Below are 18,838 nucleotides of genomic sequence, written 5' to 3'. Positions count from 1 at the left end.
GGCTTCAAAGACTGGAATTGTAGATTATCAGGCTCCTTCGCTGCATCTCATAGGATTTTGGCTTCATTCTTCCCCATGTTTCCATGAAATACCTTCCCCTTTGGGATCCATGTAGCAAACAGACAGACAAGTAAACAGAAAGGCAAAACAGATGTGAAACAAAAGCAAATAAGCATGGCTTACAGCAAAGCACACATTACATAGCTAGCATCCAGGGCAAATTCACTTATTTGAAACTTCAGCTTTGTGAGCAAAGGCCGCTGTTTGGATGAGCTATAATCATAATGGCTGCCCCATCCCAACTTACAGAAACTTGACTGCCACCTCTGGGACCACCTGGAAGGGAAAAAGCAGTTTCTATGAGCACAGGGCAAAAGTGATGGGTGTCTACTGTTAGGCTTTTGTCTGCAGAGCCACTGTGCTCTGCTGTCCCCATGTGTGGGCTCTGCAAGCTCACTGCGGCCTCATTGTTAATTGTGTTTTAGAAGGAACGTGGGAAAAATCTCACATTGAGATTACAGCTGGTAGAAGAGGACATTAGAGTTATTCAAGTCATAGCTAGTAGCGTGGGCGTTCATCTGTTGAACCTGAGTTAGCTTGTTCCATGTGAGAGATAATCGTTTTAAACAATGAACATCGACAGACTCCTTACTGCCCTCCCCTGGGTTGAATCTGGTGCAGTACCCAGGGTTACAGCCCCACAAGTTTGTTTTATTCCATGAACTCTGCTGCTTGTTTTAGTATATGTTTTATTGATACTTTTTAAAACACACACTTTCACCTTATTGGGTGCAGTAATTTTATACACACAGGTGTATATAACGTTTTTCAAATCTGTTTATCTTATGCTTAATTTTCCAGTTTCTGACTGTAATTGTGGAATTGTCCATTACTTTATCAAATTCTGCTGGATTCTTTGTTCCTGTGTATTTCTGTGTCTCCCATCTATGTTCCACCATGTTAGATACAAGTTCATGATTATTGTATCTGCCTTGTAAATATTCCCTTTTATTCATATGTACTGTGTCTTTTTATCCTTATTGATGCCTTTTGCTTAAATTCTGTACTGCCTGAGAATAATATGGCTGCATCTTGGTGGTGACTGTTGTGCTTGTTACTAATATTACCTGGTAAAGCTTTTTAATTAACTTATTTTTAATATGTGTGTGTTAGTCACTTGGTCGTGTCTGACTCTGCGACCCCATGGAGCCCTCCAGGCTCCTCTGTCCCTGGGGATTCTCCAGGTAATAATACTGGAGTGGGTAGCCATTCCCCTTCTCCAGGGGATCTTCCCAACCTAGGGATGAAACCTGGATTTCCCACACTGCAGGCAGATTCTTTACCATCTGAGCCACTATTCTTATGTAATTTTGACTTTTCAGAAATGTATCTTCTAAGCAGTGAGTGGAATAATAATATCCTGTTTGTTTATTCACTTTTATAGTCTCTCCACTTATTTAAAATATTTAGTGCTTTTTCCCACCCTTTTGCACACCATAGTTGATTAAATTTAACAAGTTATGTAAGTTTAATTCTGTATGTGAGCTCTACTTTCTTACAGACCATCTTCTCTTCTGTGTCTACTTTTTTTCTTGATAAGTTCATCTTTCAATAATTTTTTTGGCAGGGGAATGGTCTGTAGGGATGACTACCTTAGTTATTTTCCGAGATGTCTTTATTTTACCTTCATTCCAATGACAGTTTAGCTGAGCAAAAATGTCTAAGCTTACTTAGCATTATAAAGATATTATTCAGTTTTCATCTAGCATGTGAAAAAAAAAATCTGTTCTTGGTCTTATTATTTCCCTTTGCAAATAATTTTTGCTTTCCATCTTAAAACATCCTTTTTTCTTTCTTTTTATATCAGAGATCATTGTTATATGTAGCATCCATGTAATGTGTTAACATTTTTATATTTGAAAACTTATCCATTTGGAAAATTCTGTTTTTCAAGTATTATTTCTCTTCCATTGCCTCCATTTTCTCCATTGAAAACTCAGTTTTGCCTTAGAAAATATGCTCATACTGTTAATTGTGTCTCTTAACTTCTTTTTAGTGCAATTTTAATGATTGTGTCTCTTGTGCTGCATTCTGAATTAATTCTCCTGTGCTATATTCTGATACATTTATCTTCTCATTAGCTCAGTTAAACTAGATTTATCCATCTTTAGTTCTTATTTATTCAATGAACATTTTTTAATTTTCAAAATATTTAATATTTTATAGTCAATTGTTCTTTTATTTCTGCTTGTGTTTTATAATATTGCTCTTCTGTAACAAACGTTATTTCTTCATTTGTCACATCAAGGTTCTTATACATGCATTCTTTTAGCTAATTTCTATCAGATTTTTTCATGAAATTAACTTCATTTGGGATGCATAGTTAAGCAAGGGTCATATGCATATATTCTATATTCCTAATGCATGGTACAAGTTAGAAACTTTGTGTACGTAGTTTACTGATACTCTTGTTCAATGATGAGACAATTGTGATTTAGAATAATCATATCCCTGTTCTCAGTTAAATACTCTGGGTCAAAGCCATTAATGAGGCAAATATCTGCCCCACTGTCTTTATTCTGGTCAGCCTCAAAATAAATACTGTTTTCATTCAGTCATTTATTTATTCAAGAATGCATGTATGCTTGCATTCACTTTTAAGGCATTCCTTTTGCATATATACAAATTAATTAAATTATCTGGAATAAATTCTCCACAGAGGATCATATTTTATAACATGAATTAAATCTAGGTAATTTATTTGTTATTTTAAAACATCTTGTCAATATCCGGCAAGAACAATTTTAATTATGTTTTCATGTATTCAGGTTTAATAACTATACTTAATAGTGATTAAAGAAAGAAAATGGCAAATTAGGTTTTTCAAGCCATATTCTAGTCAACCTTAAATTTGTTATTTAAACACCAAGGTTTTAACATATTTATGCATTAAATATTCTCAGTGCCTTCCATAGCAGAAAGGATGTGGGTTTTATGTTTGATTTCTGAGCAAATTAATGATGTAGTCAGAAAGCATAGCAGGATATACTGATCTATCAAGAAACCAATTTAATTAATTTGTGCAAATACTTAAAAGTTTTATGAATTAAATTTCAGACAGATTTCCTATGACAAGGCAACTTCAGAGAACACAACTCCAGTCATTTTGATATACAGATAGGCAATTAAAAATTCAAATTAAGAAATACTCATAGGTCTAAATCAACTAATTTTGTAATTTGCTTTTTTCTTTGAAAATTGTTTTCTTTAATTAAATATGATAGCACTTACTTAGAAAGCTTTTTCTTCTTTGTCATCACTGATTATTTTTGCATATCTGTAATGATCCAATTTCCTTTCTTCTAAGGAAAATAGTTCACTATAGTGCTTGAGAACAAAAGTATTACAGTCAAGCTGACCTAAGTTTTAATCCTAGCTTAGGTGTGTACTAGCTATGCGATAGCATGTAAGTTTTACACTGCTTCTTTAAGCCTCAGTTACATGTCTGTGAAACTGGGATAAGCACAAACTCCACAGTGTTTTCATGAAGAGAAAATGGCATAATATTTTAGAAAGTATTTAGAACTCAATAAATTTTACCTTGTTCTTCCTAGAGCTATTTCCACTTTTATAGACACACACCTAAACACCTTGGTTTGAACCTGTATTTCTAAAGTATGTTTACTTTTGCTAATGATGATTTAAAAACATGTCTGACTTTTAAAAAATCCTCTCCAGAGGACTATACGGCATTGTAGCATGGCAGGCAGTTACCTTAGAGGTTAACGTTTTGAATATTTCAGTCAGACACATGAGATAGGTAAGATAGGAGGCAACATGAGCAACTGATTTAACTTCTCAAAGCTCCAGTTTCCTCATTTTTACAAGTAAAAAGAGAAGGGAACCATATATAAGTTGCTGAGTGGGTTAATTAATATAAAGGGCTAGCCCAGTGCATGGAACATAGTAAGTATTCAGTTAACATAAACATGTATAATTCTGACCAATATTATAAAATATATTTAAGAAAAGTGTGTATAGAAAGATGCATTTGAGAGAAAGTATGTGTTTTGCTTAGCGTTAGAGCTGATGTTAATACATTGGCAAATGTCTTGAATACTGTGACATTCAACTGTGAAAAACAATTATTACCCAATTAGAAGCCTCCTCAATTAGGGAAAGATTGGGCCGTGTTTTTTAAACACCCACCAGTATTTTCTGCCAACCCCATCTGTGACAGACACTGGGGAGACCCCAGTTAGCAGTTGTTTAAGTCGTTTTCCTAACACTGGCATCCGTCTCCTTGGAGACGTCCATCAGAGACTTGTGTTCACATCTTTCAAGTTGCATCTGGATAGGACTATTATGTGATCAGGCTACTGCTGCATTTCATCGATGGACAGTTTAACATTTGCTTTTCATTATATCTTTAAGCTTGTTTGTAGTAAACAGTTCATGCTATGTATGATTTCTTTTTTAAATGATGTAACCATAATGAACTGAGTATGTGATTATCTAGAAAGGAGACAATTATATATTTAGCAATTTATCATCTGGAATTAAGAAAATGCATTTAAAAATTAAATTTTAGATAAAAGTGACCATGAATTTCAAAAAATGAGGAAAACAGATAAACACTACAATGTAAATAGAAGGTAAAAGGAAAATGGGATCCTTTCCAAAAATGTATTATCTTTGATAGTCTTATTTTCATAATTTAAATCGCATGTTATAGCAGCACCATTCATTTCCAGTTAAACAAAACTGTTGGGATTTAACAGTCAGAATACTCTAAAATTTCGTGTTACCTTTTTTATGTGATTTTATTTTGGGGTACTGGGTTTCCTTTGTTGCACCGGCTTTTCCCTAGTTGCAGCAAGTGAGGGCCCCTGTCCAGTTGCGGTGAGCTGGTGCCTCCTTGCCCAGCGGCTTCTCTCATTGCAGAGCATGAGCTCTACGGGGAGCAGGCTTCAGTAGTTGTGGCACGTGGCTTCCGTAGCTCCGAGTCAGGCTTTGGAGCACAGGCTCAGTAGTTGTGGTATAGGGGCTTAGCCACTCCATGGCATGCGGGATCTTCCCGGATCAGGGATTGAACCCATGTCTCCGGCATTGGCAGGCAGATTGTTTACCACTGAGCCACCAGGGAAGCCCTCCTGTTATCTTTTAGGCTCAAGGAAGAGGATGTGTGGTAGTAGGCAAGTGAGAAAAAATTAAGATACTTAACATTAGTATATGATTTTATAGTTTTCATATAAATTATTTCAGGTTTCTGAAAGTTTGATATTTTTAACCTCACTTAAACAAAGAAACAGACTCTTGAATAGGTTTTTTGATCAACTGGTAACAAACAGGTAGAGCAGACACACAAACTCAGGTCTGATTCCAACTTCTGTTTGAAGACCTTCATAACTGCCTAATAGAAAACAAAAAACCAGACAAGACACAGACTATGTTTATATTAGATAAAGAAACGTCTCAGTCTTAAAATCCTCAGTGAAATAACAACACTGTATATCTAAAATGCAAGACAGGAGAAACGATTGGATGACCTCAGAAGGGTCTTTATAGGCCCCAAACCAAGTGTAATAGCTCCCCCACTTTGGCTTTGTTTATCATAAGTTCATGGTCATCAATATAATTCAATAGTTACTCAGGTTCTTATTTGACTAAATAAAAAGGTGACTGTAAAAACATGATACTCATAATAATCAAACTTTTAAAAGAAGAATTAAGAAAAGAAATATGTGTTCACTGAACATTTTGATGAATAGATAGTCTGAATTTCAAAATACAATAATCCTAGATTGGTCCCCTTTATCTCAGCACTTAACAGCACTTGATAAACATTAAATTAGAGCTTTGCTCAGCATGGTTGCTTGGTGAATATTAAATAATAATAAAAATAATCAAAATACCACTGTGAAGTCAAAGGAATATTTCTTTTTACTAGATATGTTGCCTCATGTTTATGGCTTTAATAGAATTTAAATGGTGTACACCATGCATACCAACTGTTCCAAAAATTAAGAAACGTGGTAGATGTTTTGTCATCTTAATCACAATTGGTATTCCATTTTCCTTGGGAAACTCTACATGCTGTTATACAACTAATTCTTTCACTACCTAACCAAATAATTAATATCATTACAAGCACATCATAAACTATATACTAGTAATAACTCATTATGTACTTAATTTCAATACTAATTGCCCACAGGTTTAATGAGCTCTTCATTGTAATAAGAAAACTGATGTTTATTAGATATAACTTCAGAAGAAAACATACTTTACCAATCCAATCTGTGACCCAATTTGATGTTTAATCAAAATTCTCCAGGAGAAAATATTGCCACTGTTTAGTTTTAGATGGTTTAAATAAATACTATATGATAGAATATTAAATTAGAAATTCTGACTGATGAGCCAAAACAGAGAAGATGTTGAATTCTGAAACAGTACAAACCTATAAGTAGAATTTATGAAAGTAGTACAAAATTCCAAGTCCACATTAAGTGGACAGGGGCATGAGATTATGGGACTTGAGAAAAGAAGAAGGAGGAGCTATTAGTGGAGAGCTCCAGGGAAGAGGAAAGCCCCTCTCCCCCAGGGGAAGGGGTGTGGTACCCCTGAAGACAAGAAGGGCCTTCAGCTGGCCCATTGTAGAAGTTGAGCTGTGAGTTCTACTATTAGTAGGCACTAGTGTCTAACCCTGGAGAAGGCAATGGCACCCCACTCCAGTACCCTTGCCTGGAAAATCCCATGGACAAAGGAGCCTGGTAGGCTGCGGTCCATGGGGTCACTAAGAGTCGGACACGACTGAGCAACTTCACTTTCACTTTTCACTTTCACACGTTGGAGAAGGAAATAGTAGCCCACTCCAGTGTTCTTGCCTGGAGAACCCCAGGGATGGGGGAGCCTGGTGGGCTGCTGTCTATGGGGTCGCACAGAGTCGGACACGACTGAAGCGACTTAGCAGCAGCAGCAACAGTGTCTAACCCTTGCCTAGAAATCTCAAAGGTAAAAACAAGCCAGGAAGTCCTGACCAAACAGTGAGAAGAATGGTTACTGCCTTTGTTTCAGCCTGTTCCCAGTGTTTGTTGAGGTAAAATTCATCCTTGCTTTCCAAGGAACAGATGTATTTTCCTCAGACGGAGAGCCAGCTGAAGGTAGTTGGTAAACAAAGTCGTGTCCAACCCTTTGTGACCCCATAGATGGTAACCCGCCAGGCTCCTCTGCCCATGGAATTCTTCAGACAAGAATACTGGAGAGGCTTGCATTTCCTTCTCTAGAGAATCTTCCTGACACAGGGATCGAACTTGTGTCCCCTGCCCTGGCAGTTGGCAGGTGGATTCTTTACCACTGAGTCACCTAGGAAGCCCAAAGTTCACACTAGAGTCTATCAAATGAGGCCTTATGGAGGTTAACAGTTTTTTGTTCTAATTTTTATTGGGGTGTGTTGTTTTACAATGTTGTATTAGTTTCTGGTGTAGAGCAGAGTGAATCTGTTACACGTATACATATATCCACCAGTTTTTAGATTCTTTCTGTTAGATTCTACTCATTATGTTACAGAGTAATGAGTAGAGTTCCCTGGCAGTACAGTAGGTATTGTTATCTATTTTACATATAGTAGTGTAGGTGGCGGTAGTGGTATAAAGAATCTGCCTGCCATGTAGGAGACCCGGTTCGATCCCTAGGTCAGGAAGATCCCAGGGAGAAGAGCATGGCAACCCATTCCAGTATTCTTGCCTGGAGAATCCCATGGACAGAGGAGCCTAGCGGGCTACAGTCCATGGGGTCCCAAAGAGTCAGACATGACTGAGTGACTAACACTTTCACTTCCACAACATGTGTCAATCCCAGTACCAAACCAGCTTTACGACAAATGCTAAAGGGACTTCTCTAGGTGGGAAACACAAAAGAAAAAAGAGAACCTGCAAAAACAAACCCAAAGCAGTTCTTGGTAGAGAAGAACTGCAGGTAGGCCCTTAGGATCCCAGGATGGAATTAGACTACATTTGCATTGGTCAAGGAAACTGCATTTTGAGAGACCCACCATGGATCAGTGTCCTGGAAGAACCCTCAGACACTCAGCTCCAAAGAGCTGCCAGACCCAGGGAATAGGAAGTCAGCCACACTACAGTCAAGTGGGAACTTCTTAGCTGCCCTACTTCTCTTCCTGAAACTTACCTTTCTTAGCTTTTAAACTAAGAATTGGAGCTGATATAATCATGATTTCAAGTGCATTTTAAAGCCTAGTACTTTCCAGAAGCCTTTTTGAGTATCTCTAGATTAAGATGAATATAAATTTGATGGCCAAGAGTTGCATAGGTAGATTCCTTTAAAGCTGTAAACGACACATCAAGCAAATCATGTAGGAATCAGTTTTTCTCCCTCTCTAGGCAGTGACTTAAAACTCTTCTATTAGGCCTTATCACTTTCTTTTTTTAAAGGGGGAGAGGAAATACTGAAATATTTCATCAACTGAATTGCCTCCAGAGGTTTGGGACTGAATTCCACTCACTATGACACATATTGTGTATGCAGAATTGTTCCAATGCCTGCCTTGAAAATAGCTTGAGTAACTTGCTCTTTAAATGGAAGCTGGAAGCTGTCTGACTTGAAAATAATCTCAAACACTTAGAAAGGAGAGCTGACTTCCTTTCATTAGAAGGGATAGAAATGATGAAAATTCTAGAATGTCATTCTCTTCTCCCTGATAAAACTATAGCCCTTTCCTGTAAACATAAGCAATGGATCAAATCTATGGAAGAAGCAAGATGAGTGGTGGAATAACATCAGATACATTTCAGCAACACAGCTATTCTATCAGTCAAATCTTATGGTGATATTCTTTCGATGCCTGAGACAATTTCCAGCACAGCCTAAGTTTCTAAGTGTTTATTCTTTGACAAACATCAACTTATTTATTATTTTCTCCATTTTTGAATTATAATGAATACTTTGGAAACAGTATATCTTGAAGATGTACATATAAATACTATATAATATTGTATATGTGTATAATTTATTATTATAGCTGATTCCCTACCTTGGTGTGTACCCATCAATGCTAACTACTTTACTTGATGACACTGATAAAGTTGTTTATGTGCAGTGTGCTAAATGATGGTAATATAATTGGTAAAATTGGCTTTCACTTACCCGCAAAACAACTACAAAATGAAATGACACAAACATTAGTCTCAGGAATTCTGCCATGAAATTTGATTATTTGATTCTGTGTTAGTGACAGATACTGTATATTCTAATGACACATTAGAAATAAACAGCAACATTTAAAACTGCTCTCTATTCTTCAACTATTTTTAATGCTCTATTTTGAACAAGGTTTCTCAGAAAAATAACAGCACATAGAAATACCAATTTGTTGCTTTCTGATTTCTTATATTCTTCATTTCTGATCAGAGTTCTGTTGTTATATGTAAAATGAAAGAATAGTACCAATAAAGAAGAGTATATGGATCAAGGTGCCGGTGACATTGTTAATCTCACACACATGCAATTTCTTGGATTTACTGAGCCAAGAATACAGAGTTTAGTAGAAGTTAACAGGTGGAACAAGAAGAGAAGGGCACACAGGTGTGGTTTTGCCCCTTATTTTGGTACTTAGTGTCCCACCATGGTTCCCTAGTTCCCAAACATGACAAGCAGTTATTGGCAATACTCTCCACACAGATACTGTCCACGTAGAGTTATGAAAACTTCTGAGAATTCATTGAGAAACTAAATTTTATTCATTACCAGCAATGCTATGTCCTCAAACAAGGTCAGTACTCAGATGGACCTGAGCAAAATCTCAAGTTATCTAGGATATGTGTGTGTGTGTGTGTGTGTGTGCGCGCGCACGCATGCATGTGTATCCTATCCCACCTGGTGTGTCTTTATTTATGGAACCTGTTGGGAGATGCAACAGAAGTAAATATGATTCTATCCTGTCTTAGGCAGTTGAGGCTGTGATAACAAATGTAGCCTTGTTGGGTGGTTTAGAAAACATTCATTAATATCTCACAGTTATGGAAGCTTGGAAATCCAAATAGCAAGGTGCTGAAGATCTGGTGTCTGATGAGAACCTGCTTCCTGGTTTTCAGTGTTAGTTTTCTCGTTGTGTCCTCACATCGCGGAGAGAGTAGAGACAAGATCTCTGGTGTTTCTTCTTATCAAAGGCACTCATTTATGAGGGCTCTGCCCTTGTGAGCGACTCACCTCCCAAAAGCCTCACCTCCAAATACCATCACATTTGGGGATTAGGCTTCAGCATGTGAGTTTGATGGGGATACAATCAGTTCATACCTCACCTTCAAGACATTTGCAGCCTTATTCTAATAATGGTGGAACAGAGGAACTCTTTGTGGCTTGAGAACTTGAGTCATCAATGAGCAGGAAATATTAGAACAGCATGTATACTATCTATGGTGAAACAGATCACCAGCCCAGGTGGGATGCATGAGACAAGTGCTCGGGCCTGGTGCACTGGGAAGACCCAGAGGAATCGGGTGGAGAGGGAGGTGGGAGGGGGGATCGGGATGGGGAATACGTGTAAATCTATGGCTGATTCATATCAATGTATGACAAAACCCACTGAAATGTTGTGAAGTAATTAGCCTCCAACTAATAAAAATAAATAAATAAAATAAAATAAACTAGGCTTTAGAGAAGTGCTTTCGTTTGAGAAAGTGGAGATGGAGACGGGGGAGGCAATAGCAAGTAGAACATTTCAGACAGAGAAGTGAGTGAAGAGAAAGTGATAACTCATTTCAAAAACATCCAGAGGTGTGTTCTCAGCATCAGAGATTGGATATGTAGAGCACTGAGGTTTCTGAATGTGAAGTGCACAAAAGCCTTTCCTTTTCTGTTGGACAAGTGAGATGAACCAGCACACAGAATATCTGAATATAAAGGAATCACTGGCAAGTCATAGAACTATTGTATGTGAATATCAAGATTTTGTTTCATATTTTCATTTGGACACATAATATGGTTCATTTTAGAATTAATTATGTGAAGAAAGAGATATTTTCAATTTTAAAGAAAACCCAAGTAAGAACTGGTTATACACTGCAAATGGTATTAGAGAAATGCCTGAAATGCAAGGGTACCATAAATTGTTAGAATATGACCAGCTTTTGCCTTTGCTAAAATCTTTGATTTTTATATATTAGCAGTTGAAGTAAAGTGGAAAGAGGGCATTCTATTGCTTTTTGATGTGATGTAAAAGCCACTGAGTCGTGTCTGACTCTTTGCGACCCCATGGACTGTAGCCCACCAGGCTTCTCTGTCCATGGAACTCTCCAGGCAAGAATACTGGACTGAGTTGCCATCCCCTTCTCCAGGAGATCTTCCCAACCCAGGGATTGAACCCAGATCTCCTGCATTGCAGGCAGATTCTTTACTGTCTGAATCACCAGGGAAATTCTGCTTTTTGACGGAAGTGTCTTATATACACAAACTAATTGAATACTATGAAGTATTCTAAGCTATGTTTTACTGTAACATTTTAGATATATAAAAATATTTATAAGACCATTCAACTATAAATACACAGAGAAATTATTTTTAAAGTCTGGAACATTACAAAACAATTATACTTTACATTTGTTCAGTCAGTAGCTTAGGAACAAACCTATTTGGAACAGCTGGAGCCTAACACTGACATTTGTTATACACAGAGGCAGCTGTTTAAAAATTGTACTTAAACCCCAGGAGTATACTATTTGTTTGCCAACTGTCCTGTTACATTCTCCTGAAAGTGTATTTCAAAAACTAAGAATCAAGGGAGGGGCGGAAATCATTTTGGGAACTTGATCTCCAGTGGTAAGAATATAAAGTCTAGTGTATCTGTAGCCCCTTTTCCTCTTTTCTTTCACTGTGCTTGCAGTCTAATTCCATCAGTATTGACTGGGCTAAAGCATGGGGCCTTAGTTAATTGCTTTCCATTCTTTTTCTACACCCCCGCTTCCCACACTTTCTCTACACACATCAGTACAAGCAAACTGATAGCCATTTAGGTCAGTGAAAAACCATGAATTTCTTTTTGAGAATGTTACAATCTCCTAACATTTCTTGGATTCAGCATTATTGTTCTATAACATTTGCTGAAAACCCTCAAAAGCCCATGATGCTAACCAGGTGATATTTCCTCTTTCTTATGGAAGCAGAGGATATTAACATATCGCCATATCTCCTAAGCAAAATATGCCAAGGAATCGATCCAGTCCAGTCTGTATTATACTGGTGAATCATTTGGGGGAATAAAATAGAAATAATCTCATCTTTGAAACAGAAATTCATTTGTATATGAATCTTACTAGCTTGAGCTTTTATTATGTGTGGTCTCTGAAAGATATTAGGAAAGAAAATGTTTCTTTGAATTAGAAAGTAATAGGAAGCAATAATAGGATTGGTTTGGGCCAGGAATGGTATTAAATTCTTCCCGTGGTATATGATGGTCACCCTAGAAAATACTGAATGGATCAGATCTTGCCTCCCCTTTTACTGAAAGGGAGATTGTAGAAGATTCTAGAGACACAGCTACAAAATTCACGTGCCCCCTCTGTCTTTACCTGACCCTCACTACTGAAGAAGAAAACCAAGATCCATAGGCAATCAAAGATTGTCACCTTCAGACAGAGGAAAGGGCAGAGCAGTAAGCTTGTTTAAAGCTTTGCAAACCGTGAAAGTGGATAAACAATGAGGAGGGAAGCGCAGAGAAAAGATGACAGCCAAGGACTACATTTTGGAAGCTGCTGCATTTTCAGAGGAAGAGAGTGAATCAGAACAGACCGAGGAGCACAGAATAAATGACATAGGAAACCAGGAGTGCGTGATGACATAGATGCCAAGAGATGATAATGTTTCAAGGAAGAGCATGTCATCAGCTTTGTAAACCACTTGCAATTGAGAGATGGAGGTAGATGAGGGTAAAGAAGGAACCACTAGTTTTGCCTATATGGACCTGAGTGGACACTGGGGCCACCCAAAGTCTGGCTGAAGGTGAGAAGAGAGAGTCAGGAGCCACTGGCCACTCTTTCAAGGAGCTCTGCTCTATGATAGCTGGAATGAGATACTAGGTCAAGAGTGGCTTTTTAATTTATTTTGAGATAATTTTAGACTTTCTGAAGAATTACAGAAATAAGACAGAGTTCCCATATACCCTTCACCCATCTCCCCCTAATATGTTAATATCTGATACAACTAGAGTGCGTGCATGTTAAGTCGCTTCAGTGTCCGACTCTTTGCGACACTATGGACTATAGCCTGCCAGGTTCCTCTGTCCATGGGATTCTCCAGACAAGAATACTGGAGTGGGTTGCCATGCCCTCCTCCAGGGGATCTTCCCAACCCAGGGATCAAACTCACGTCTTTTATGCCCCCAGCATTGTAAGACAGGTTCTTTACCACTAGGGCCACCTGTAATAGACTAGAGAGCATTTACCAAAACCAAAAACTTACCCTTGGTGCAATACTATTAACTGAAGTACAGAACATATGGAGTGTTCTGATAAATGCCTTTTTCTTTGCCAGGATCGAATCCAGGATTCCACTTTGCATCTAGCTGTCATGCCTCCTTGGTATCCTCCAATCTGTGACAGGCCCTCAGTCTTCCCTTGCCTTTCACGACCTTGACACATTTTAGGAGTCCAAGATGTATTTTGTAGAATGTCCCTCCCTTTGGGGATTAGATTGAGTGTATGTATTACTGAAAAGGATCCCACAGAGGCCATATGCCCTCTGAGTGCTTCAAATCAGAGAATACATTATGTTAAACTGTTTCTCTAGTTATCTGAGCATAATCACGAGGTTAAGGTGGAGTCTTCCATGGCTTAACTCTGTAATGTGACTATTTTTCCCTTTGTAATTAGTAAATGTTTGGGGGAAGATACTTTGAGTCTATGAAAGGATCCTGTTTCTCAAACTTCTGCTCATAAATTTTAACTCCATTGGCGAATCTTGCTTGTGGCAGGTATTACTGAGGCATTCCAATGGTACTTTTTATTTTACTTGCCCATCCTGTATTTATTACTTGGACTTCTCAAGGAAAGTGACATCGCTTCTTCCCCCATTTATTTAGGCACCTCAGTATTCAGTTATTTATATCACTATGAGCTCTTGGATATTTATTGCATTTTTTGCTTTTATTTGTATCTTTCTAGTCCACTGTTATCATTTATTCTGTTGCTCAGGTTGTTTTAACTTCAGCCATTGAAGGCTTTTTCGGGTTGCCTCCTATGACCTGTATATTTGTCCCAATCCTTATTTTTCTTTCCTTTTTAACAATTCTTTTCTGACTATGTATGTGTGTACCTGTATGTGTGTACATTTCCTTCTTTTCTGGCACCACAAGAAGCTCATCATGTATTTTCACTAATTCAGTCCTGGAATCAGCCAGCTCTCCATAGGGTCCTGGTTCTTTTGATTGAAGGATGGTATTTAGAAACTCTCATCTGGCCCTAGGTATGCTCATTGTTACCATAGTTTCAATGCTTCTAGCCTTCTAAAAGGATGACTTTTAAGATGAAAGATTTTTAAAGTTTTTAATATGTATCTTTTTGATCCAAAATCAAGCAAGAAATTGACTATGCAGGAGTGGTAAAACTTTTAGGAACAAAGTCATTGAGAAAGAAATGGTGATGAGCTTCGAACCATAGGTAGAGGGGTTGGCCTTTGATAGAAACTGGGACACTATCCATTGTAAAAGAATGAAAGAGAAAACATGGATTCAGATTCAAACAGATTTTAATTTTGGTAGAAAATAAGAACATTCCCTTTGGTGTTGGTTAATGATATATTAGGCAAGATCATTAGCTAACAGTAAAAGAGGAAAATGAGGAAATATTGAGAGAGGTGTTTGAGAGCATGAAACCTAATATATTCAAGAATTAAAGTAGAACTGCAGAATATCATGGATTGCTATTTTGGAATTTGTGGTTATGAATATAAAATGTCACAGCACGGTTGTCTTGCAGGCATGGAGTAGGCAGATAAGTTTGATTAGCCTAGAATTGAGGTTTTTCCAGGTGACCATAGTTGACAAGGAAGTGGGCAAGGGAAGTGGAGGTATTTGCAAGTCACTGTTTCAGGGTTTTAAAGGTGAGCCATGGAATTAAACTAGATAAGAGAATAAAAAGATAAAATGGTATTAGTACTATCAGTCTGTTGTCAAAGGGGAAAAAATGGTTTTGTTTATAGCTATGAGTTGCATTTACATAATATAGTTGAAGACTTTATAACTGAAATTTGTATCAGGAGCTTTCCTTTGTTTTACAAAACACACTAGCAATGCTACTACCTGCTCCAAGCTTTTACCCCTTGACCTTGTCTGTTGACCTCCTCTCTCTTATTTGTCTTAGTCTCTGGCATTCCTTTTTTTCTCATCATCCTTCTTTTCTGCCAGATTCCAGTATCTCAAGACTATTTCTTAGGTGAGAACATGATTATTTCCTAGAGTTGAATCACGCAAAGAAAAGATACTTCCAAAGTCACAGACATCACACCTAAGTTCTTGTCAGGTGAAGGTGATATTTAGCACGGGGGATCATAGTGAGCATCCACAAGGTCACTAGAACAACAGGTTTGAGACAGTATCTGACAGTATCATTGCCAATATTCTATCTGAAGTCCTCCCCTCTGTCCCAGTCAAGGTCATATAAGTGAAGCCAGAAAAGTAAAAATAAAACCTTTTCTGTAGGAGACTCCATTAACTGATCTGAAAACAAATTGATGAGAGGATGTGGTTTAATTTTTCACTGGTCAGAGTCATTACTTTGTGAGACATGTTTGGTCACCTTTGATGTGTCAGCTAAATGGCTGTTTCTAAAATTACCTTGACCATTATTCATGAGAGTGTTAGTAATTACTCAGTGGTTAATGAAGTTGGTTTCCAGTTGATGATCATTAGAAACTGAGCGTGACCTGTTCCACAGCAGCATACTGAGCTGAAACCGCAAATATACCACACCCCCCCCCCCGCCCCCCGATCACTGGACTCGGTTCTGATCTGAAAACATTATTAATAGCTCTGGAAAGAGGAAATTGGCTAAAAGAAACATTTCTTGACATGCAGAAAGTCCAATTTCAGTTATTTGCTAGTGATACTATAGCTATTATTCTCTCTCTCTGTTCAAACTAAATCCTATATGTACTATAGGTTATACATTAGCTTTATATCTGCCTCTGTCGACTAAACATCAAAGCCCATGAGGGCGGATGTTGTTGGCTATGGATTCCTAGAGTCTGGCAAATGCTAGACGCACAGCAGGCCCTTAAACCAGAATGAGTCAGGCAAACACTCCTCTGACAGCCAAAGTTAGAGAAGACAGAGCACTTTAGCCCGTGTCCTTTTTAATCTAAGTCAGTTACCAACTCAGACCACTTCTTTCTACACACAGATAAGGTCTACATAGACTCACAGTATTTCAAATGCAGGAGAAACATGGACATTCATCTAATCTGGCATATTCTTTTATATAGAGGAATACAAAAGTATCCCAAAGGGTTAAATTAATTTCCCGATATTACAGCTAGCGTGGTCAAGGTAGTGAAGCCATTAAGTTGAATATTTATGGGGAAAAAAATACTGATGTTCACTTAGTCAACAAAAGGAAAGATGATCTCAGAAGAAGATTTTGAAAAAAAAAAATTACTTATTTCCCAATCTAGATCAGAGCCTAAACATCTTAGTGGTTTAAGTTTAGGTATAATAATTGGTCTAGAAATGTGTTTGTGCAATTAGGAATTCATAACAGTTTAAGAGAAATGCTGTCTTGGAACCATTATTTGAATAATTTTGTATCTTACTGTCATTTACTTCAAACTTCTCAATTAAAAACTACACTTCAGAAGGCAAACAGAAAGATTTAAAAAATCCAATTCCTTTCCTCCCCTTAAATGAAAGACAAAAACAAAAGCTTTCTTCTGGAATTTTTTTTTTTTTTAAAGGAAACAGGAACATCTATGTAGCTGCTCCTGGCCCTTTCTTTGTGCTCAAAAATGTTTAATAACAAGTGGAAGAGAAATTTTAAAATCAGAATTCCTTTGGCAGAATGCTTTTGAAATTCAGCAGTGAGACATTGTTGGGCAGAACCTCAAATAATTTCAGATCTGTTCTCAGAATTTTGGCCAGAATTATGTTAAGAACCCTAAATTATAATGAGAGGGATGGAACTAACATTTATTGAATTTCTACTATGTGCCAGACACTAGAGTTTTGTATACTTTCTCACTTGATCTTCACATAAATCCAATGAAGTATATATTTGGGAACATTAACCCTATTATTCAGCTGCATTTGCATCAGAAGTTACTTGACCAATATCATTATCAGGATTGAATTTTTAAAAAAATTTTATTGGAGTATGTTTGATTTACAATGTTGTCTTAGTTTCAGGTATATAGCAAAGTGTGTCCAACTCCAAAGGTGTTACTTGATAGAAAGTATTTAGATTCAACTAATATTGTTTTCTGCAGGAGGCTGGGGAGGGAGCATAGTTTGAAAGGTACTTCTTAAAACATTATTCCATTAAATCACGAGAAACCCATCTTCTCTTTATCTCATTCATAATAAATAAACGTATTTTTCATGAGGCTGGAATATGCCCTTTTACAACAGGAAAGTGGAAAGATGAGTATTCCCCTTTATGCCAGTGACAGAATTTCACTATCATGAACCAGGAGGATTCCACAGAGGCAGTTCAACTTGGTATATAGCTACAGACAAGAATGTCAAAGAATGTTCAAACTACTTCACAATTGCACTCATCTCATACACTAGCAAAGTAATGCTCAAAATTCTCCAAGCTAGGCTTTAACAGTACATGAACTGAGAACTTCCAGATGTTCAAGCTGAATTTAGTAAAGGCAGAAGAACCAGAGATAGAATTGCCAACATCCATTGGATCATAAAAAAAGCAAAGAGAATTCCCAGAAAAACATCTACTTCTGCATCATTGACTATGCTAAAGCTTTTGACTGTGTGGATCACAACAAACCTGGAAAATTCTTGAAGAGATGGGAATACCAAACAACCATACCTGTCTCCTGAGAAATCTGTATGCAGGTCAAGAAGCAACAGTTAGAACTGGATATGGAACAACATCCTGGTTCAAAAATGGAAAAGGAGTATGTCAAGGCTGTATATTGTCCCCCTGCTTATTTCACTTATATGCAAAGTACATCATGCAAAATGCTGGACTGAATGAAGCACAAGCTGGAATCAAGATTGCCGGGAGAAATATCAATAGCCTCAGAGATGCAGGTGACACTACTCTTATGGCAGAAAGCAAAGAGGAACCAAAGAGCCTCTTGATGAAAGTGAAAGAGCAGAGTGAAAATGATTGAAACTCAACATTCAAAAAACGAAGATCACAACATCAGTCCCATCACTTCATGGCAAACAGATGGGGAAACAATGGAAACAGTGACAGACTTTATTTTCTTAGGCTCCAAAATCACTGCAGATGGTGACTGCAGCCATGAAATTAAAAGACGCTTGCTCCTTGGAAGAAAAGCTATGACAAACCTGGAAAGCATATTAAGAAGCAGAGACATTATTTTACTGACAAACGTCCATATAGTCAAAGCAATGGCTTTTCCAGTAGTCAAGTATGGATGTGAGAGTTGGACCATAAAGAAAGCTGAGTGCCAAAGAGTTGATGCTTTTGAACTGTGGTGTTGGAGAAGACTTGAGTCCCTTGGACTGCAAGGAGATCAAACCCATCAATCCTAAAGGAAATTAGTCTTGAATATTCATTGGAAGGACTGATGCTGAAGCTTGAATACTTTGGCCACCTGATGCAAAGTACTGACTCATTAGAAAAGA

The 18,838-nt window shown here is 37.5% G+C and overlaps 1 protein-coding gene across 4 annotated transcripts in view; it reads left to right on the top strand.

The window, feature by feature from the left end:
* Nucleotides 1–18,838, top strand: part of NKAIN2 (sodium/potassium transporting ATPase interacting 2) — a 1,112,863-nt gene that overhangs the window by 806,771 nt on the left and 287,254 nt on the right. The gene's annotated exons all lie outside the window — the stretch shown is intronic.

The sequence above is a fragment of the Cervus canadensis genome, chromosome 20 (assembly GCF_019320065.1).
Source record: "Cervus canadensis isolate Bull #8, Minnesota chromosome 20, ASM1932006v1, whole genome shotgun sequence".
Classification (NCBI taxonomy): domain Eukaryota; kingdom Metazoa; phylum Chordata; class Mammalia; order Artiodactyla; family Cervidae; genus Cervus; species Cervus canadensis.
This window is presented reverse-complemented; position numbering and strand designations above follow the sequence as displayed.